General features: G+C 40.5%; 1 protein-coding gene across 26 annotated transcripts in view; it reads left to right on the top strand.

Moving 5' to 3' along the window:
- TENM3 (teneurin transmembrane protein 3) overlaps nucleotides 1–18,164 on the top strand; it is a 1,319,439-nt gene that overhangs the window by 886,445 nt on the left and 414,830 nt on the right. For 22 of the 26 annotated variants that reach the window (XM_081208578.1, XM_081208577.1, XM_081208575.1 and 19 more), the window contains one exon: nucleotides 8,956–9,055. The exons of 1 other annotated variant lie outside the window; for it this stretch is intronic. The gene's annotated coding sequence lies outside the window, so the exon portion shown is untranslated. Of the gene's footprint in view, nucleotides 1–8,400; nucleotides 8,419–8,505; nucleotides 9,056–9,412; nucleotides 9,534–18,164 lie in introns of those variants that run through there. 3 more of the 26 variants (XM_081208581.1, XM_081208580.1, XM_081208582.1) reach the window with 3 other exon arrangements.

Here is an 18,164-nt window from a genome sequence, read left to right as displayed (position 1 = left end):
TGAAAGCATAGCTAAAGGAAACAATCTTGGCTAAGCATGCCTTGAGGGTCCTCTCTGCCTGCTTTCTTCATGCCTTATACTTTTGTCACTCGAGCTGCATAGATGCACTCCAGTAATTAATAGTAAACCGGGTGGGGAGAAAAAATTATTGGACCCCTTCTTGAGATCTTGTGTATAAAAAGAAAAAGTTCCCATGAGTGAAGTATATAAGTTAGCTTTTTTCAGGAAAAAGAAAAGGAATGAATTACATTTTTCTTCTTGTCCTTTAAATGAATAGCATAGTTTGGGTGAAATTATCAGGCAATTGCATGCCTTTTATGCAGATAATGCTATTTGATGAAAGCGGTGTTTTGATCTGCTAAGGATAATACAGATCCAGGGTTGGATTCATTGGTAAGAGTAAAGCTGTCTTCTGTGATAACTTCATCTCAGCATGAGGTCAGACGGGGGAAACTGGGATGGGGGATTAAAAAATGACACAGTCGGAGCAGTATTCAGTTCCCTGCTGTGCTCCTGGCTGCACACTATAGCTTATGTTTCTGATCTGTTATGGTATTGTCTGCTTTTCTCTCCCAGAGCAGAGATTGCTTAAAACTTTTCTTTTTTCAGCTAGAGGGATTAGTTCAGTGCAGCTTTTTTAATTAAAGAAACTGTATCTTTTTCAAGGCAATTTAAGGCTGCAGTAGAAGGCCATCAGCATTCATAACTTAGTACTATTAACTATAACAAAGAGTTGCTATACCTTTTAAATTTTAAAATAGGAGCCAATCTGCAGAATTTTAGAATTCATAATTGCTCCTTACCCAAAATAAGTAGCACTGAATGAATTACTGTCTAGCAGCTTCAAATATGATGCATTCCATTTGGCTTAGCTTCCTTTATTTAAACCCCCATGGTAATTGTAGAGTGTTTTAATTGCATAAATAAGTGAAAATAGTTCTGGTGTACGCCTCCTTTGTTCAAAACTTATAAGGAATATTTATCCATTAAAAAAATGTCTGTACATATGCAACACACACATGCATAAAGTATTCAGAACTCAGGAAATATAAATTTGAGATGAATTTACAGCTCAATTTAACCAAGGTAAATTGATGGAAACCTCAAATATTTCAAATAAGGCCCATATGGTGATCACTTTACAAAGCATATAGGGATGGTGCTTGGGTTGCAACATACACATCTCCAGCTAAATTCCATGTCAGATCAATTAGAAACAGTTCTCCTGGACAGACAGGAACAGAGTGTGTTGCCACTAGACTGACAGGGTATAGACATGAAAGCAGCAATACTAGGTCCTTCCTATTATTATTATTATTATTATTATTATTATTATTATTATTATTATATTACTTTAATTGGAAAACAATATTGTGTTCATATTTTTATTAGTAAACATATATAAGATCAGTTGTATAACCCCTCCCCCCAATCCAAGAAATTATTTCCCCCACCACTTTTCAGTCAGGCTGGTGTATACTGCTGGATGCATCAACTTGAAAGTTTTGCATTATGTAGTCCCTGAGACCTGTAGCTATGTTTGAGCTTAACAGTTGATGGCAACAACTGTTAGAAATTATTTCAAGCATTCTGTGGTCAGAGGAAATGGTACTTTAAGAAAGTCTATGAGGGTGTCATAGTTGAAACAAATTTTATTTCTACTCCAAAAAGTAAATATGAATATACCATAAATATATGTATACTATATACAAATATATATGGGTTGGACTCGATGGCCCTTGTGGTCTCTTCCAACTCTATGATTCTATGATTCTATGATATACAAATATATACAAATAAGTGAGTGATATATAATTAAGGACCATAATTAATGTAGCACTTTTAACTTGGAAAATATTTACATTTGTTGTGTTGCTTTTTTGTTCCCATTTTATGGAGAGAGAATTGAGGCTGCGGGAGAACGATTTGGCTAAATAACTCTCTTGCCAGCTTACACACTAAATCAGCGGCTGGATAATATTTTTCACTCAGTTTATCTACTCTGTCTTTCCATCATGGATGTTATAGGCAATTACCTTATAGTATAATATTTGACAGTAGATCCTGAGAAAGTGAACGTAATTCCATTGATTAAATTTAACAAGGTTGTGTAAGTGGCCATTGGGGAATATCTACCAGTGTTAAGGATTCTTCACAATAACTCAAGTGTGGGCAGGGGGAGCTGAAGCATTTCATATCAGAAGATTGTACATGCCTGTTTTACTGTAGGTCCTGGGAACCTGCTGTCAGTCATAGTTTTCCAATAAAAGTGTGTATGATAAATAGACATATGAGCAATCGTCTCACATGAGATGGACATGAGCATGGGATCCTCACACCTGTGTCCGTTGCAGACTACTGTAATGTGTGATATACCTTAAAGGTAAAGATAAAGGGACCCCTGACCGTTAGGTCCAGTCACGGATGACTCTGGGGTTGTGGCACTCATCTTGCTTTACTGGCTGAGGGAGCCGGCATACAGCTTCTGGGTCATGTGGCCAGCATGACTAAGTTGCTTCTGGTGAACCAGAGCAGCACACAGAAATGCCGTTTACCTTCCCGCCAGAGCGGTACCTATTTATCTACTTGCACTTCGTGCTTTCGAACTGCTAGGTGGGCAGGAGCAGGGGCCGAGCAACAGGAGCTCACCGTGTCGCGGGGATTCGAACCGCTGACCTTCTGATCGTCAAGCCCTAGGCTCTGTGGTTTAACCCACAGTGCTACCCGCATTAGGATTCCCTTAAAGACAGTTTGGCAACTGATAAAGAATTTTGCTGCCAGTTTATTGATGCGTGTGGATAGGGGAGAACATACCATATCTATTCTGAGTTATCTGCATAAGCATTAGCTAAAGTTGTTTTTAGACAATTTTTTATAGTAAGTACAGAGCTTTAAATCCTTTACATGCCTCAGGTCTCAAGTATCTTAAACTCCCTAAGGTTTTAAGAATGGGCACTGTTACCTTCCGATAGGTATTGTTTCTAGGAAGGCAATGATATCTTACTTGATGAAGGTACTTTTCTATGGTGACCCCAGAGCTATGGACGTTTCAGTAGGTTCCTCCTTGATTTATTTTTTGGTAGCAGGTTAAATTATGTTTAATCCACTGGGCATTTGGAAACTAGGTGTAGATATTTTACTGTAGATTTTTGGTACTTTTGAATTATGGTTTTATACTGCTTAAATTTGATATACATTATATTTTTTGTTTCTTGCTTCTGTAAACCACATTGTTTACCACATTTTTAAAAAGAAATATGTAATTAATATGAAATTGCAATGACTAAAAATTTTGAGTACAGCATACTTAAGAAATTACCATGGCTATGTACAAAGCCTTGCTCAGTTAATAGTAGCAATAGTATAGTGGTGGTGATGTATGACAGCACGAGGATCACTTGGATCCCTCCTGCCCCAGGCAATATGTGGACTCTGTCAAGTTGGTTCTTTTATGAGTCCATAGTAAAGAGGGTCAATGCCTGGGTGAAACTAAAGTACCATGCTTTCACTAGAGGTCAACCTCATCTAGAGCATTGGTTTATGCAGTGGAACACAAACTAATGTAGCAGAAAAGCATGACCCCCATTTAAAGGTTGATTTGTATGATAATCAGTACATTCAGTGGCTCCAGAATGGATGCATGTAGGACCCTAGTTTGCCTTAATTAAGGTAATTAAGACATATTTCTCATTGCAGACAGCCATTTAATTTTAGAGCTTAGTCAGTGATCTGAGTAGAATATTTGTTTTGCTAATTTATGGCCAAGCAAACTAAATTTCTCAAAATACCCATGGCAGCTTAGTAATATTTCTTTGTAAGGATGTTTTATTTATTTTTTAAAAAAGAAACTTATCATATTTCTCTCTTAATGCAGTAAACTGGAAATACCTGTACAATGAAAGCTGCAGCTACAGTTTTGTTATATTTGACCTCAAAATCAAAAGACCCATTTACTAATTTATTAATGGGCTACTGACAGGGCACTGCAGCATACAGCATAGCTGAAAGATTTGATTTTAAACTGATTTACCTATTTAATTGGCTTAGATCCTAGTACTTTATTTTGATGATATTGTGGATCAGTCTGCTTTGTGAGATGTTGAGAGATAAATTGGGGCTTAAGTTGTAAACATTTATTTCCCATTAAATCTGAATGTTCTACCTGCCACCCCCCATTTTTAAAATAGAAAAAGATAACTAGGTTTATTTTCCTATGGCTTTTCTAGGATTTTTCTGCTTAATGAAAATTCAGAGTCTATAGTAACTTCATGTAATTACAAGATCTTCAGGCAGGCTGAAAGATTTTTTCAGCTGTCGTTAGGCACAAATGGATACCTGCCCTGCCTCCCAAATATAAGAAAATAGCAGCAGCAAAGTACAATTAGTAAGTTGAGGGGGTTATCTTTGGAGAGCCTTTGAGTAACCTGATACCACGCTGATCTGCTAGAATGCTCTCAGACTGCATGGCAAATATGCCCCCAAAGGCAGAGGCTAAAGGGGAGGCAGAAAAATGACCTAACTCTGCTGTATTTTCCAGAGGAAGTCCTAAATGACTGTTCAGCCTGATCCAGCTCAGGGATAAAAACCATGGAGCTAATTGTAGGAAGAACAAATGGGAATTGTAACTGTCACATTATGGCCAGCCAATAAGATTGATGGAGCAACTGAAACAACCCCCCCCCTTCTTCTTTTTTTAATATCATGCTTTCTTCTTATCCACAGTAATGCACAGAACTTGCTCTTTAACTCCCACCCAGTCAACCTCTTATCTAACTATCCTCAACCACATCTTGACGCATACCCCCAAAGCAAACTTAGTGGTTAGAAACAATTTCCTCGGATATGAGTTGTATTTCAGTGCCATTTGACAAGCATTTTTTTAATGCACTTGAGTACCTTTAAAAAGGAGAGAGAGAAAGAGAGAGAGAGTGAGAGAGAGAGCGCAGCAGCAGCAGCAGCAACCACTCCCCTTCTACATAGAAGAGGTAGATTAACATGGAGGGGGGGCATCAGGGCAACTTTACAAGTCTGGAGAGGACATGCCAATGCCTGGATTTTCCCCCTCCCCGTTTTTATGGGTAGCTTCCAGCAGGCAGGAGCCAGAAAGTCGTGCGTCGGGGTTCAATCCTGCTGTTTCCTTTCAATTACACCTTGGATCTAAGAAGCCAAAGGGACTGGGAGGCTCTCCTTGACACTTTAATGCTGAAACACGTGCAACCTTTTTTCGTCTGGTACTGCAATATAAAAGTTTATTGCTAGTTGTCGTGGGGTGGGAAGAGAAGCAGTCTATTAAATTAATGCGCCGGCTAGACTGTAGATACGGGTGTGGTTTTTTTTAATAAAAATATTATTAAATATTTTTAGTTCAGTCACGTCTAGTGACAGACTTTGGAAAGATGTTAGGATATTAGCCAGATCAGATCTGAAAGAAACGTGACTTAACGCACTTCAAATTAGCTTAAAGGCTAAAGCGTAATTAAACTCCAGTAAGCTTCATCCTCTAGTATTAAACTTACCCTCCGATCCTAAAACGCATTACTTGAAAGTAAGCCTCACAGCTTTAAGCAAGACGTTAAGACTGGACTGCTCCTCTCTGTTTTAAATAGTATTTTCTTTGCAAGGTACTTATCCTGTGGACTCGGTCTCTGAACTAGAAGGGGTGGCTTTCAACATATTCGCTACATCCCTTGCTATAAAATACACTGAAGAGGAGAGGATAGAAAACGCAGAGGGCAGATCTGCCTAAAGAGATGGGAAAATTTGTCCTTCCCTAGGATCTTTGCAGTACTTTTCCTCTTGCAATTATAATGTTAGATTCTTTTTTTCTACACAGAGAAGCGAATCTAACTGGGGTGTGGGGTGTGACAATTACATTTACACTTAATTTTTTCCGGAAATTTACCCCCACCCTCCAAAAATACCCTTCCTACACTATACTTTCCTGTTTACTCACTCCTCCGCATAGCAGTCTCAAATTTAAGTGTAGCCCAAGAAAATGCTTTATGTTCGAGCATTTCTCTCATCGGTGCTGCGACTGCTTTTAGGAGGCAGCCCAAAGGCAGATGAAGCTGCTGGGCCGTCGCTATTTTTTGAGGAGCGAGAACTTGAAAGGATTCTTTGATGAGCCTTCGAAGTTTCTTTAACTGCACCTTGCCATTTCCTTTCCACTACCATGGTGGAATCCGGTGTCGAAAGCTGCCTTCAGAGCCCACCCTCGCCCATTGCCACGCGCCTCTCTCTCCAACTGGTAATTTCAGTGCCCTTTTCACACGAGCGGGTTGGCAGCCTCGGAACTTGAGCGGGCTGTTTAGATTACGAGGGCGTCGTGCCTCTTCCCCTGTCGTGGCGAAGAGATTTGTTTCATCACTGTGCTGCCCAATTTCCTGCTGTCTTCACCTACCGAAGGGCGTTTAAACACGAGTGTGTCACTCCTTTTGCTTGCAAGGCGCAGTCAGGAAAGAGGATTTTACGTGGTCAGAGTAGTGCCCACATTCGTTAACCGACAAGGTGAGCGAGGTCTTTTGGAAGGAAAAAGTCAGCTGCCATCGCAGGCACCGGCCACCACAGGACAGCAGCCCAACCGAGATTGCTCAGTATGTGGCCACAAACCTACCTGTTCGCCCTCGAAGAGCTAGCTCCCTGTATGGCAGACTGGCCTTCTGCCATGCCTGCTGCACTTTTTACTCCACACACACCTGCTTTTCACCCACGGACCCACCCACCTACTTTGTTTGTTTTGAGCCTCGATCCTGACGAAGAGTTCTGTGAAGCTCGGAAGTTAGCTCGGTGCTCTGCGATTCTACATGGTTCTAATGTATTACGATACAAGAGCGTTACGCTACTGTCTGTATCTGTTTGCATGTACATCCTCTCTTGTGAATTTAATACACTTCCCCATCACAAGTTTTTGAAACCTGGGAAGGCAAGGGGGGGGAAGCGTGTATATGTGTGTGTGGTTTGACGGCGGACGGCTTTCTGGCTGCTGTGTTACACAGGACGCAAGGAGTAAGGAAATGCTAGGATGTCAAGCAGACCATTTCTCCCTGTAAAGGCGCAGTCACCTAGGAATATTAACTGAGAAATAAGTGGCTTCTCCCAAGTGAGTGAGGTTAGTGTGGCAGCCTCAAAGAGAGAAAATATCCGCACCACCAAGAAAATAAGGTATACATAAGTATTACTGTATAGGATCTTAACAGGGAGGCGTAAGAGGAGACGAGAGAGAAGACGTGGCATGTTATCTTCCTCGGGGCGGGAGAAAGAATTGACGCGGACGCGGACGGGAGTCTCGGTGTAAACTTCAGCTTCGGAGCGGGCAGTTGGCGGAGTCGTCTCTTGCCCAGCAGATGCCGCGTAGCCCAACGAGGCAAGAGCGCGCGTCCGGGTGCATGCGAGAGAAAGTGAGCGAGGATTCGTCCCAGCTAAGAGCGCGTTTCCCGCGCCTAAATTTCAGAGGGAGGGCTGGTCCAAAACCCGCCGGTCATTAAGAGGAAATGAGACAGGGACCGACTTCCAGGCTTGCGTAGCCGTGCAACTCAGCCCTGCGCCTTTGCATTCGGCGCTAAATCCCAGCAGAGTTCATTAGGACTCACTCCGAAGTGCGCCTAGGATGGCAGCCTTAATTACAGCCCTCTGCTATGCTTCATCATCAATCTCGGAGGCAGTCATTTGCTTAGCCACCCTCGCTCTAATGACTCAGCTGACCTAACATGCCCAGCCTATGAAACAACAGCCAAGAGGAGGGAAATTAAAAGTGGGGGGGGGGGGGAGAAACTAGAAGAAAAACAAACACGCGCCACCACCAAAGTATTGCCTAAGAATAGCAGCGCCCTTCCCATCGCTCTGAAGAGCACAGGGTCAAGTGCAAACATTTAGCGCAGTTATTCTCGCACCACCCTCTAGGACGTATAAATAAGGATAGGTGGAGAGATAAATAGGCAAATTCCACCCGAATCGCAAGCGGTGCACACCCGAGTCCCTCTCCTCGTTCAGGCGGCGGATCTGGGCGCATGTATAATGAGGATCTGTAAGTTCATTAGTGTTTGCAATCAGCGGCACGCAGACACCCTCATCAGGGCAGAAAGCTGCAAAGAGCCATTCATCAGCGTGAAGTGTTGTTCACGGATGACCCCTAAATCATGGCACTAGTGGTAGATGCACTGATTGGACACAGCATGGGAGCCTCGGCACTTTACATTAACCAACGGAGGCAGTGGGGAAGAGAAAAGGGGACGAGGCGGAGGTGGTTCAGTCCATCTGACAGCAGAAGGCAGCAAAAGGGGCGCCTTGGCGGGAAAAGCTCGGGCAAGGAGAGCGGCTGCCCGTTTGCCAAATGCCGGGGCAGAGGAGCCGGGGATTATAAATGGCCAAGTCCATTCCCCAGCGCCTCGGCCAGGGGGATGGACCTCCCCTCGCTTTATGGTAGGCGCCTCTCTCGCGTGTGCGTCTCTCTCCCCCTCTGTGGCGAGGAAGGCAGGAGCTGAAGCGGCTGCCTCTGCCGAGCCTCCCTTTGGGGTCTCCCCCCCTCGCTTTATAGTTAGATCCTCCCGGCTGCTGCTGCTGCTCCTCCTCCTCCCCCCTTCCCTCCCCCCGCCTTCTGTGGCACTTTATTTTTGGGGGTCGTCCTCGCGCTTTCTTCCATCTCTTGAGAGAGGGCGGGAAAAAATAATAATAAACTCCCCGCGCGCGACTCTTGCCAGGAGAAAGACGAGTAGCCCGGGGAGCTGCGGAAAGTGAACTCCTCGGGGCTTGCCCCTCTCTCTCCCTCCCTCCCTCCCTCCCTCCCTCTTCAGCCTCCCCCTTCTCTTCAGCCCCTGGCAGGACAGGGAAAGGAACTTGTAACAGTTTTCTTTTTCTTCTCCCCCCCCCCCAATTCCCCTCATTCTCCACCCCTTTCCCGCGATTTTCCCTCTCTCTCTGTCTCTCTCTCCCTCAACCCGCTCCCCGTTTTTGGCAAAGTGTATGGTGCGTGCGCTGCCGCTGCTTCTGCTCTTCCCGGCGCTGTTGGGCTAACTGAGGAGAGAAGGCGGAGGAGAGAGTCCGCGCTAAGGCGCCCTGGGTAAGTGGCTGCGTTTCGCGCGCTTTGCTGGTCCTAGTGCCCGCGTCCCAGGCTGAGGTACCGAGGAGTTCCGATGAGGAGCCGGTGCGCGCGGCGGGGCGGGGGGTGGGGGAGAAAAGGGGTCCTTCTTTCCCCGCTTCCTTTCCCTGCTCCCTCACTTTGAACTCTCGCCTATTTGGAAAGCTCCCCTTGAGTCGCCTGGAAACTTTTTTTCTTTTGGTTTGGGCTTTTGTTCTTTCTCTCTCTCTCTGCCGGAGGCTTCGCTGCCTGTCAGCGGGAAGAGGAGCAGGGACGGCGAGCGGGCGCAGTTGGGGGTGGGGAGGGGGGCGAGAGAGACAAGAGAACCCAGAGCGACTTTCGTTTGGTGCCAAATGTGGGTCTTGACGGTGCCCTGTGGAAGCGATGCAGCGCTCCGCCGCCGCCGCGAAGTATAGATGTTTCTGAGACTGTGGACACCGCAAGAGGCGCAGAAGGAAGGGTAGCATTGCGTGTTTGGGGAGCGTGTGGGGGGCGGGGGGGGGGTGATGGTTGCTTCAACTTGATCAGCCGCCACCTCGTGCGAGACAAGACAGAAATGTTGCCTTGACTAGGACACTCGTCTGTTGACATACGTGGTGTCGTCGTCGTTCCAGCGTCCTTTAATTTCTAAGGGCGAGCGGAGAATTTTGCCTTTTAGGATTCAGTAGGTTGCGCTTTGCTGATTTATCGACCTTCTCTGGTCACGCAAGGTGTACATACGCATTAGTTATCCGAAACATTTCCCTCCTAAGCTAGCAAAAATCTAGTCTTCTACGCTACTGGACTCTATACTTTAGATTTAGCACAAAACTACTGCTTTCATAGCAATTTCATTTCTTTCCTTCTCCCTTCATTACTCCAGACGTTTATTTGCAAGTGTGTAAGGGAAACTGAAGGAGTATAAATGCCAGCCTGGGCTTAACTTGTGGTAGACTTAGGTATGGTTTCTGTTATCTGTGGTGTGATCTGTATGGATAAGATTGTCTCTTTTCATAGCAGTGCACTTCTTATCTGTTGACAACGTATTTGTCAAACCTTTGTAGACAGTAGCAGAATCCACTGGGTGGTCTCTGGAAGTTGGACGTTCAGACTTTACTTAGTCTTTTGTTACTGTGCAGTAACAGAAAAACTGTATTTTGATCTTTCTTTAAACTGTCAAAAAAGCAAGCACAAAAGAGAAGTCTATACTCTAGAAGATCAGATTGCAGTATATGTTTAGTCTGAACAAAATCACAAATTGCTTATAGAATGTTAATTGCAAAGTATTTTTCTCCCATGCGTTCACTACCTGTTATCTGAAGTTTCATAATCTCAAAATAACTTTAATGGTAAATCAGAATATATTTCTGTAATATGTGCCTGTTATGTTTCTGTATGCGGAATCTCAGTGCTGTGATTGTATTGTGATTTGCAGTTTTAAAGCAGTGCATATAATGCCTTAAAACATGTCTTTGAGAGATCCAGTTTTTCACATATTTGATTTCCAGATTTAGGACTGCAGGCTGATTCCTGCTTAACTTGGGAGTAAACTGTAGGTGATTAAGAAGCACTTAATTCTGAGTAAGACTGCAAAAGAATGCTTGCGCTCCAATTAAAAATGCTCATTTTCTGGGTATGAACCCTAGTATGCATCAATAACTATAATGCATCGATACCTATAGTGATGCACTCATACAGATATGCATACTGAAGGTGTTCAGAATTAACAATTTTAAACCCCCTTAAAATGCACATATATGCTTAAGAGTTAGCATATCCTGGCAAGGGTGGGGGCATCTAGGCCACTATAAGAACTCTTGACCATACACACAGCCTATATCAGAATCTAGGAAATCTTTTTTACTGTATTATGATGTTCTGCTTTCTCTATGGTCAACAACTGCTTACTCACTTTGAGATCCTTTGCTCCAATAAACTGAAGTGACTGGATTTAAGCCATTGTTGTCCCATTGGAGTCTATAGTATGATAGTTGGTGTAAATTAAAGTTATTGCACTTCTAATGTGGTAGATTGAGAGTAGTTTCAATAAATTAGAAGATAGAAGGCTTAAATGTGCGATGTATAATTTCTGTTGACCTAAGAAGTAAGGAGGAAGTGTTTTCCTGCATGTGAAGAAATAGAGGGGAACTATGGTTCTGATTCTCAAGCCAGTTATTTAGAGTCAATTCCTGCTCAGTAGGACTACTTAGGAGTAAGTGGTTGGCTGCGGTAAGTAGAAATAGTATAGGAAAAAGTACAGGAGAAATTGTATCCTGGGAAAAGTATTTTATAGGACAGGGAGGAGACTGCAATCATACTCATGATACAGTATCAAGCTCGTATTAGTAACACTCCTTTATGCAAAATATAGCTACTTGTCGTTCAAAGGTCAGTAAAATAAAACATCTTGAATTGAATGAAGCTCAAGTATCCAATTGTGAAATTGAAACACAACACTATTGATTGAAACCAGTGAAAAATGCTTATTGTCCACTCTATATTTAGCAGCCATCACCACCCCATGTCTGGAAGAATTGTCATATTGAATCTTAGCCATTTTCTAATATTTTCTTAAGAATGCAATAGGTGGGGGAAAAAATAGTATGCTTAAAAAAGCTTAGGTTTATGACCTCCATAGAACCTTGTCCAAGATTCCAGTACTGTCAATATAACACTGCTGTTGGTTTCACTGATATTCAGATTAAATCCTACTGCCAGTGCAAGTCCACAGTTCCCAGAGAACCACCAGGCCTTATATACGATGGTGTATTGGAATGAGTAGTCCTCAAAAAAGCCAAAATGGCTTTAATTTAGGGTCATAAAATCAGGATTACCTGAATAAATGACTAAAAATGCTATCTTTAAATCTATCTTGACCCTATCAAGTAGTCCCATTGACCTCAACAGAATTAAGGCAGAATAGATAATTTTCAGATTGGGACCTAAAATTACAAGGTTTTCGTAATTTAGCAGAGTTCATACACATTTTAATTTTCATAATTCTTAAACACATCTATGACATTTTACTTTTTTAATACAGCAGTAGAGCAATTTTATGCATGGGGATGGCTACAATTTTCAAGGTAAATGAATAGCTTTCTGTCTTTGGTTTGGTTTGGTTCTCTAACCTGTTTGTGAGGTTTGTCGTGGTAACAGGTATATTGAGGATCTTAACATTTGGTGTGCAGAACAGAAACCTTCTGTTACTTGATTGTGAGGAATCTGTTTGCTTTAAGAGAACTCTACTATGTCAAGTGTGTTTGATATACAGTAACTCTTTGAAGTTGGAGGTTTCAGTTATGTTTTCCATTCATACTGTCTGCTTGAGAGTGGCAAGTTTGAAAGGATTTTAGTTTTTTTATTGAGTTATGGTGTTAACAGGCAATGACCTAAAGGCTGGCAAAAATTGAAAAATATTTAAATGTTAAGTATAATCTTAATATTGGCAGTTACCAGTTTTTAAGAAGCCAGGTTTTGAAAGTTAGAGATGCTGTAGAGGATATCACCGCAGCGACATACTCTCCCCTTTTTGGTTCTGAAACTAATGACTTGCTTTTGTCTTATAAAACCTGATTTATTTTATGTTTTCTTCATAGCAGGCATTATCATAAATGTTTTCTTATAATTGAGATTAATGTGGCTGAGCAAAAGGAGTGGTTTGGAGGGCTGTATTCATTTTGAGTGTTGTTCTAATCAGTTTTGGATACAGCATTTCACAATATATCAGTCTGCATCCAAACTTGCCTTATTATGTAGAATTAACTTGTTGGTGATTGATAGTAAGACTGCTCCATCTTGAGAAGTCATTTGTTTCAAAACAAGTGTTAGGGTTTCTAAGATTTTCAGACCACTGGGTCATGCAACTTTGACCTTATTGTGGCCTGAATGAAGCTTGAGAGAAAAACTGAAGAGGAAACAAGTTTCTTTTTTGGGGAGGGGGGACAATACAGGTGTTTAAGTCACTAATTAGAGACAGATTTGTACACTTCATCAAACCAAAGCATGACAGATATAAGAAACAATTTGTGATAATACTATTTTTTTTCCTCTGCACTTCCATTTATTTTCAAAAATATTTTGAAATATGATGTTTTAAAAGAATCTTATATCAGTTTGTCACCTGGCTATCTGTTGCATGCTAATAGTAATTACTCTGGGGATGAAAGGTAATACACAGGAAAGTTGTTGTTTATCTTTTTCTACTGCTTTTAAGAACTGTTTAGTGGCTTCTCTAATTCCTGCTGTGAAATTTGCATATTTTCTCCTATGTCTATATTCCTATCAGCTCTGTCAGCATTTAGTTCCAGACAAAAAGTAAATATTCACATTTTACAGTGGGGTTGATACACATATACAGTTCACTAAAATTATTCTCTGGCAGAAAAGACTGAAATCTATAAGCATTTTAAAATAAAGCAGAGAAGTAAAATATGATCCCAAGAAAAACAAACAGGGCACTTTTAACACACGTCAACTTAGGTCATTTCAGTAATATGAGATCTTGTTTATGTGGCATTACTTATATTTTATATTAAATATGTTGTTGCATGATTTATAGTTTGAAGAATGCCATTTTCAGGCTATATTCCGTTCTTGAGTAATGGGGGGGGGGGGGATAAATTTCAGGAGTGCAGTTCCATTCAATTAGAAAACCACAAAAATGTCCCAATTGTGAAATGTCCCCTAAACTACTTTGTTTAATATTTGACACCTTTGTGGGGTAGAGGTGATATGTTTCATAAATCTGTGGCACTGCTTTGTCTTCGCAGATTCTGTTTATATTATATATTAGTGGGGTAGCTGCACTTAACTCCCTTACGAGTTCTTAGAATGTGCATGGAAACAGTATTGTTTGCAGAGGGACTCTAAATATCAGGATGATATATATTTTCTATATGCAAAACATTAAAGTTAGTAGAAAACCTTCTTCACATAAAAAGAGACTCTTAAATTTATTCATGTAGGAAATGTCATAGCAAAGAAGAAAAACCCTGCTTTTTACTTACTTTATTAGTGCCAAACTATGGTTAGGTATAAGGGATATTTATAATATATATTTTATAGCATAAACAAAGGACAGGTTGATGGTTTTACTCTGAATATCACAAGTTTCATTAGTTTGATATTGGTAATCAGTGCTAATATAATATTAGTGTATTAAAGTTAGAATGCATGTTAATTTCAGAGTTGAGGAGTAAATAACAAACACATTAAAATTAAGATTATTGGAAGAGCTTGGTCCGAGTATGTTGCTTATTTGACCTTATCCAGCCTCACTGATATATGATGATCACATGGATGCAAATAACATCCGAGTTTCCTGAGTCATCCCATGCGGAATTTTTTTATTTTTTATTTTACAATTATAGTAATGCATTGCAGTAAACTGGTGTTCAAGTGTGGAAAAGCAAACATAGTGAACAAGTGTTTGTCTTTGAGGGGGGAGGAGTATTTCCCTCTAAGATGAACCATACGACAAAACAGGCTTTACTTCAAAATACTATTTTGTAAAGCAGCAGAATATTATTTCCCTGTCATTGTATATGTATGCACAACCCAGAGTCTGTACAATAAACACTTTTCATCCTTTCATTTAATCAGAGGGGCACTTGTCTGCAGGATGCAAACATGCATTCTGCTTTTGTTTTTGTTTTGATATTCTTTCCACTCAAACTTTGTGGGGTGTTATGATCTTACGGACAATATTAGTGTAAATTGTGTTCACACAAACTGAGAATGCATGTCTGCACAAGCTATTGTGGTGATGCAATTCGCCATTGAAAGAAATGAGACTACTACTACCACAATAATTTGAAGATAGGACTTTACATTTCTTATGAGAATAAAAGCTTTATAAAACACCCGCAACACTGTGATATTTATTCTTTTTTCTATGACTGTATTTAAAATATTAATGAACAATGTAGTCTACAAGGAAGAGAATAAACTATAGTGTAGTATTTATGTTCGCTTGAAGTTACTGCATTGGTTTGTCAGAGGAAAAAGTGTTGTAATGTTACAGTATCAGTGTTATATATTAATGTCTACTCAGAAGTCATATTGTGTTAAATTGGTATTTACTCCTAGGTAAGTCTGTATAGGATTTGCAGCTCAAGTGAAGAAACAGCTGTCTGTAAACTAGTCAGTTTCTTTGCATTTTAAAGCATTATAGGAAAATGGCTAAATAGCATTAATTATAGAAATGCAGACATGGAATAATGTACTTAAGGCGGAAATTTTAAGCTTACTTTCCCCAAAATCAAAACCATTGGATTTAATGGGTTTTACTTCTGAGTAAATATATTTCAGGATCTTGCCAAAAAAAAAAAAAAGTTCTATCAGAATTAATAGCATTCTCATGTAATGGCTGCAATAAAATGTTTAAGTCACACTGGTTTTTTAATGGGAGGGACTCCAGTATGCTTAGCTGGGTGTAGAATTGCAGCCATATAGGTACTGGGTGTGGGATGTACGTTACAGTTGGGCTATAACAAATAACTGCATTGCTTGCTATGAGCAGCCTGAGTTTTAAAATAAGAAGGAAACAACCATTGTGTCTAATTTCGAATTAATTTTTTTCTGATACCTTGAAAATACTGTGGCATACAAAGAATTAAAAGTGCAATATTTGTTATAAATATTGCAAAGAAAAGTGACTGAAGATTTAATTCTCTTGTGAGCGTACATGTGCTGATCATTACTTTGGACCTTTCTGGGTAACATACAGTGGTACCTCAGGTTAAGTAGTTAATTCGTTCCGGAGGTCCGTTCTTAACCTGAAACTGTTCTTAACCTGAAGCACTACTTTAGCTAATGGGGCCTCCTGCTGCCGCGCCGCCGGAGCCCGATTTCTGCTCTTATCTTGAAGCAAAGTTCTTAACCTGAAGCACTATTTCTGGGTTAGCGGAGTGTGTAACCTGAAGCGTATGTAACCCGAGGTACCACTGTACTGGTTAGTTGAGTAAGCTGTGAGTCAGGAAGTGCTTGATTCAGTTTAGCCACACTTGCACTGAGTGATCTTAGCCAACCCACTATCTTTCAGCCTCAACGCTTGCTTTGTAATGTGGGAATAACAATGCTGACTTTTTAACAAGACAATCACTGGTAGGACAGCTGAATCAGAATTTGGGCATCAGCAATTATTTATGTTTGTATCCCACCTTTCTCATACCATGGTACCCAGGTGGTCAGTCATCCAGACATTGACCAGACCTGCGTCTCATGTGACTTTATGCCCTGAAAATTATCAGTCAGTTATTATTTCAATGTGTTGGGTGCTGTTTTCTACTTTGGATTCCCTGATATCTTGTATAGGTCCTGATTACTGATATCCTACATGTGAAGTGTTTTGAGCACTTAGAATATTGGGTGGAATCCAATTACTGCACTTGCACTCACAAAAGGGCTTTTGATTCAACAGAGGCATCTGCTAATGGAAGAAGATGAGATAATTTTTGCCAATTCCCCCTTCTCCCACCGCTCCCCCCAAATCAGCTCCAGACAGTTGAGGAATCCTCTCCAACAGGGTGGAAGTTAGTGTGGGAGGGCGAAGGAGGGATGGCAGAAATCAACTATATCCTCTTCAGTTAGTGGATGCCTCTGGTACGTATATCAAGAGGATTTATGAACACAAATTCCCCATCCCCAGTATTATATAGAAATTACTTTGAAGTGAATTTTTGAAACCAAAGTGATGTTAAAACAGTGTTGCTATTTACACAAATTATCAAGCAGAAGAATTTTGGTTAATGACTAATTCCTTGTCCTTTAAAATATAATTTAAAAGTTTTCTTTTAGCTATTTAGAAAGAAACAAGAATGTGTAGTGCTGTATAAATACAGTTGGCTGAATTTTGCTTATAGAGTGTCAAAATTCTGGTTAATCTGAAACTGCAAAAGTAATGAAATTTTCTTTAGCAGTAATACTTTATCTCTATTTTTTAATCTAATATCAATAGGCTATAACTACTGAAAAAACAAGAGGAGCATGCTACTAATTTCACAAAATGTCAAATTGTTGAAGTTAGTTTAAAAATTGAACTATGTGCAATTAAAGTGTTAAGTGTATTATTAACAACTACGGTAAGACTGAAAAATTAGTGTACATTCTCCTACAATTAAAATAGTACCATTCTTTTCACCACAAAATGTTTCAATATTGCACAGTTACTGAAATGTGGGTTCTGCTGCTAGTATTTCCTCTGACCCCCCAGGTGTTATTACTTGCTGTAATTTCAGAATGGGAATCCAGTAGGATTCATCTGGTTTTTCTTAACTCTTTTTCAGTAGTTATTGAGGCTAAGAGGTCACTGTAATTTGACGTAGTATTAGATATGGTGTATTGTATTTACTTTGAGATGGTCAATTTCATTGCAATTTATATCTGTCTCAATATTAAGCAACTATTCTGATTCATTACAATGCATCAATAAAGCTCACCTCATTTCTAAACTACATAGTCAATTATAATTTTGTACTATTAAGTTTCATAAATTCATAATTTCTTTAGCTGATTGTCCGCATTTTGTCCTGTACTAGGAGCACTTTTAAAAGTAAATTTAGTTTAATTTTTGCATTGAGATTTACCAGTGAATATAAATTTCTTAACATCAGGATAAAGTCTAGTACTTAATTTACACCACTGGAGTGGAAAGCTATTAATTTCTGCTTAGAGCTCTATATCACTTATTCAGGTTTAGTGGCATCCTCTGTAGTTTAACTGGGGAAAAAGCTTAGCATTGTTCTCTCAGAACGTTCTGTAATAGGGGTAGAGCAGCAACTGGACATGAATGAATGCGCATGTAATTCTCTAGTTTTGGGTGGGGTGGGGGGAGGAGGAGGAGAAGGAACAGTTTTGAAGCTTTATTGTGCAATGACCAGCCAACCACGTTGCACGCAACCTGCTGTTGTATCCTGGTTTATAAGGCAAGTAAGTATCCCCACTAGTTTAGAAAAGCGGGACTGTCATAAAAGATGGCACACCCAGGTTGAATACTTCATATTATGGAATGCTGAAAAGTGACGAGACAGATTGATAAGACTTCAGGTGAGGCTTTCTAATTTTCTTTCATCCACTGCCGGTTGGCAAATAAAGATTTGGGGCAGTGGAAGCC

The sequence above is a fragment of the Podarcis bocagei genome, assembly GCF_964188305.1.
Source record: "Podarcis bocagei genome assembly, chromosome: 9".
Taxonomy (NCBI): Eukaryota; Metazoa; Chordata; class Lepidosauria; order Squamata; family Lacertidae; genus Podarcis; species Podarcis bocagei.
Note: the sequence above shows the minus strand (reverse complement) of the source record. Positions and strands in the feature narration are given on the sequence as shown.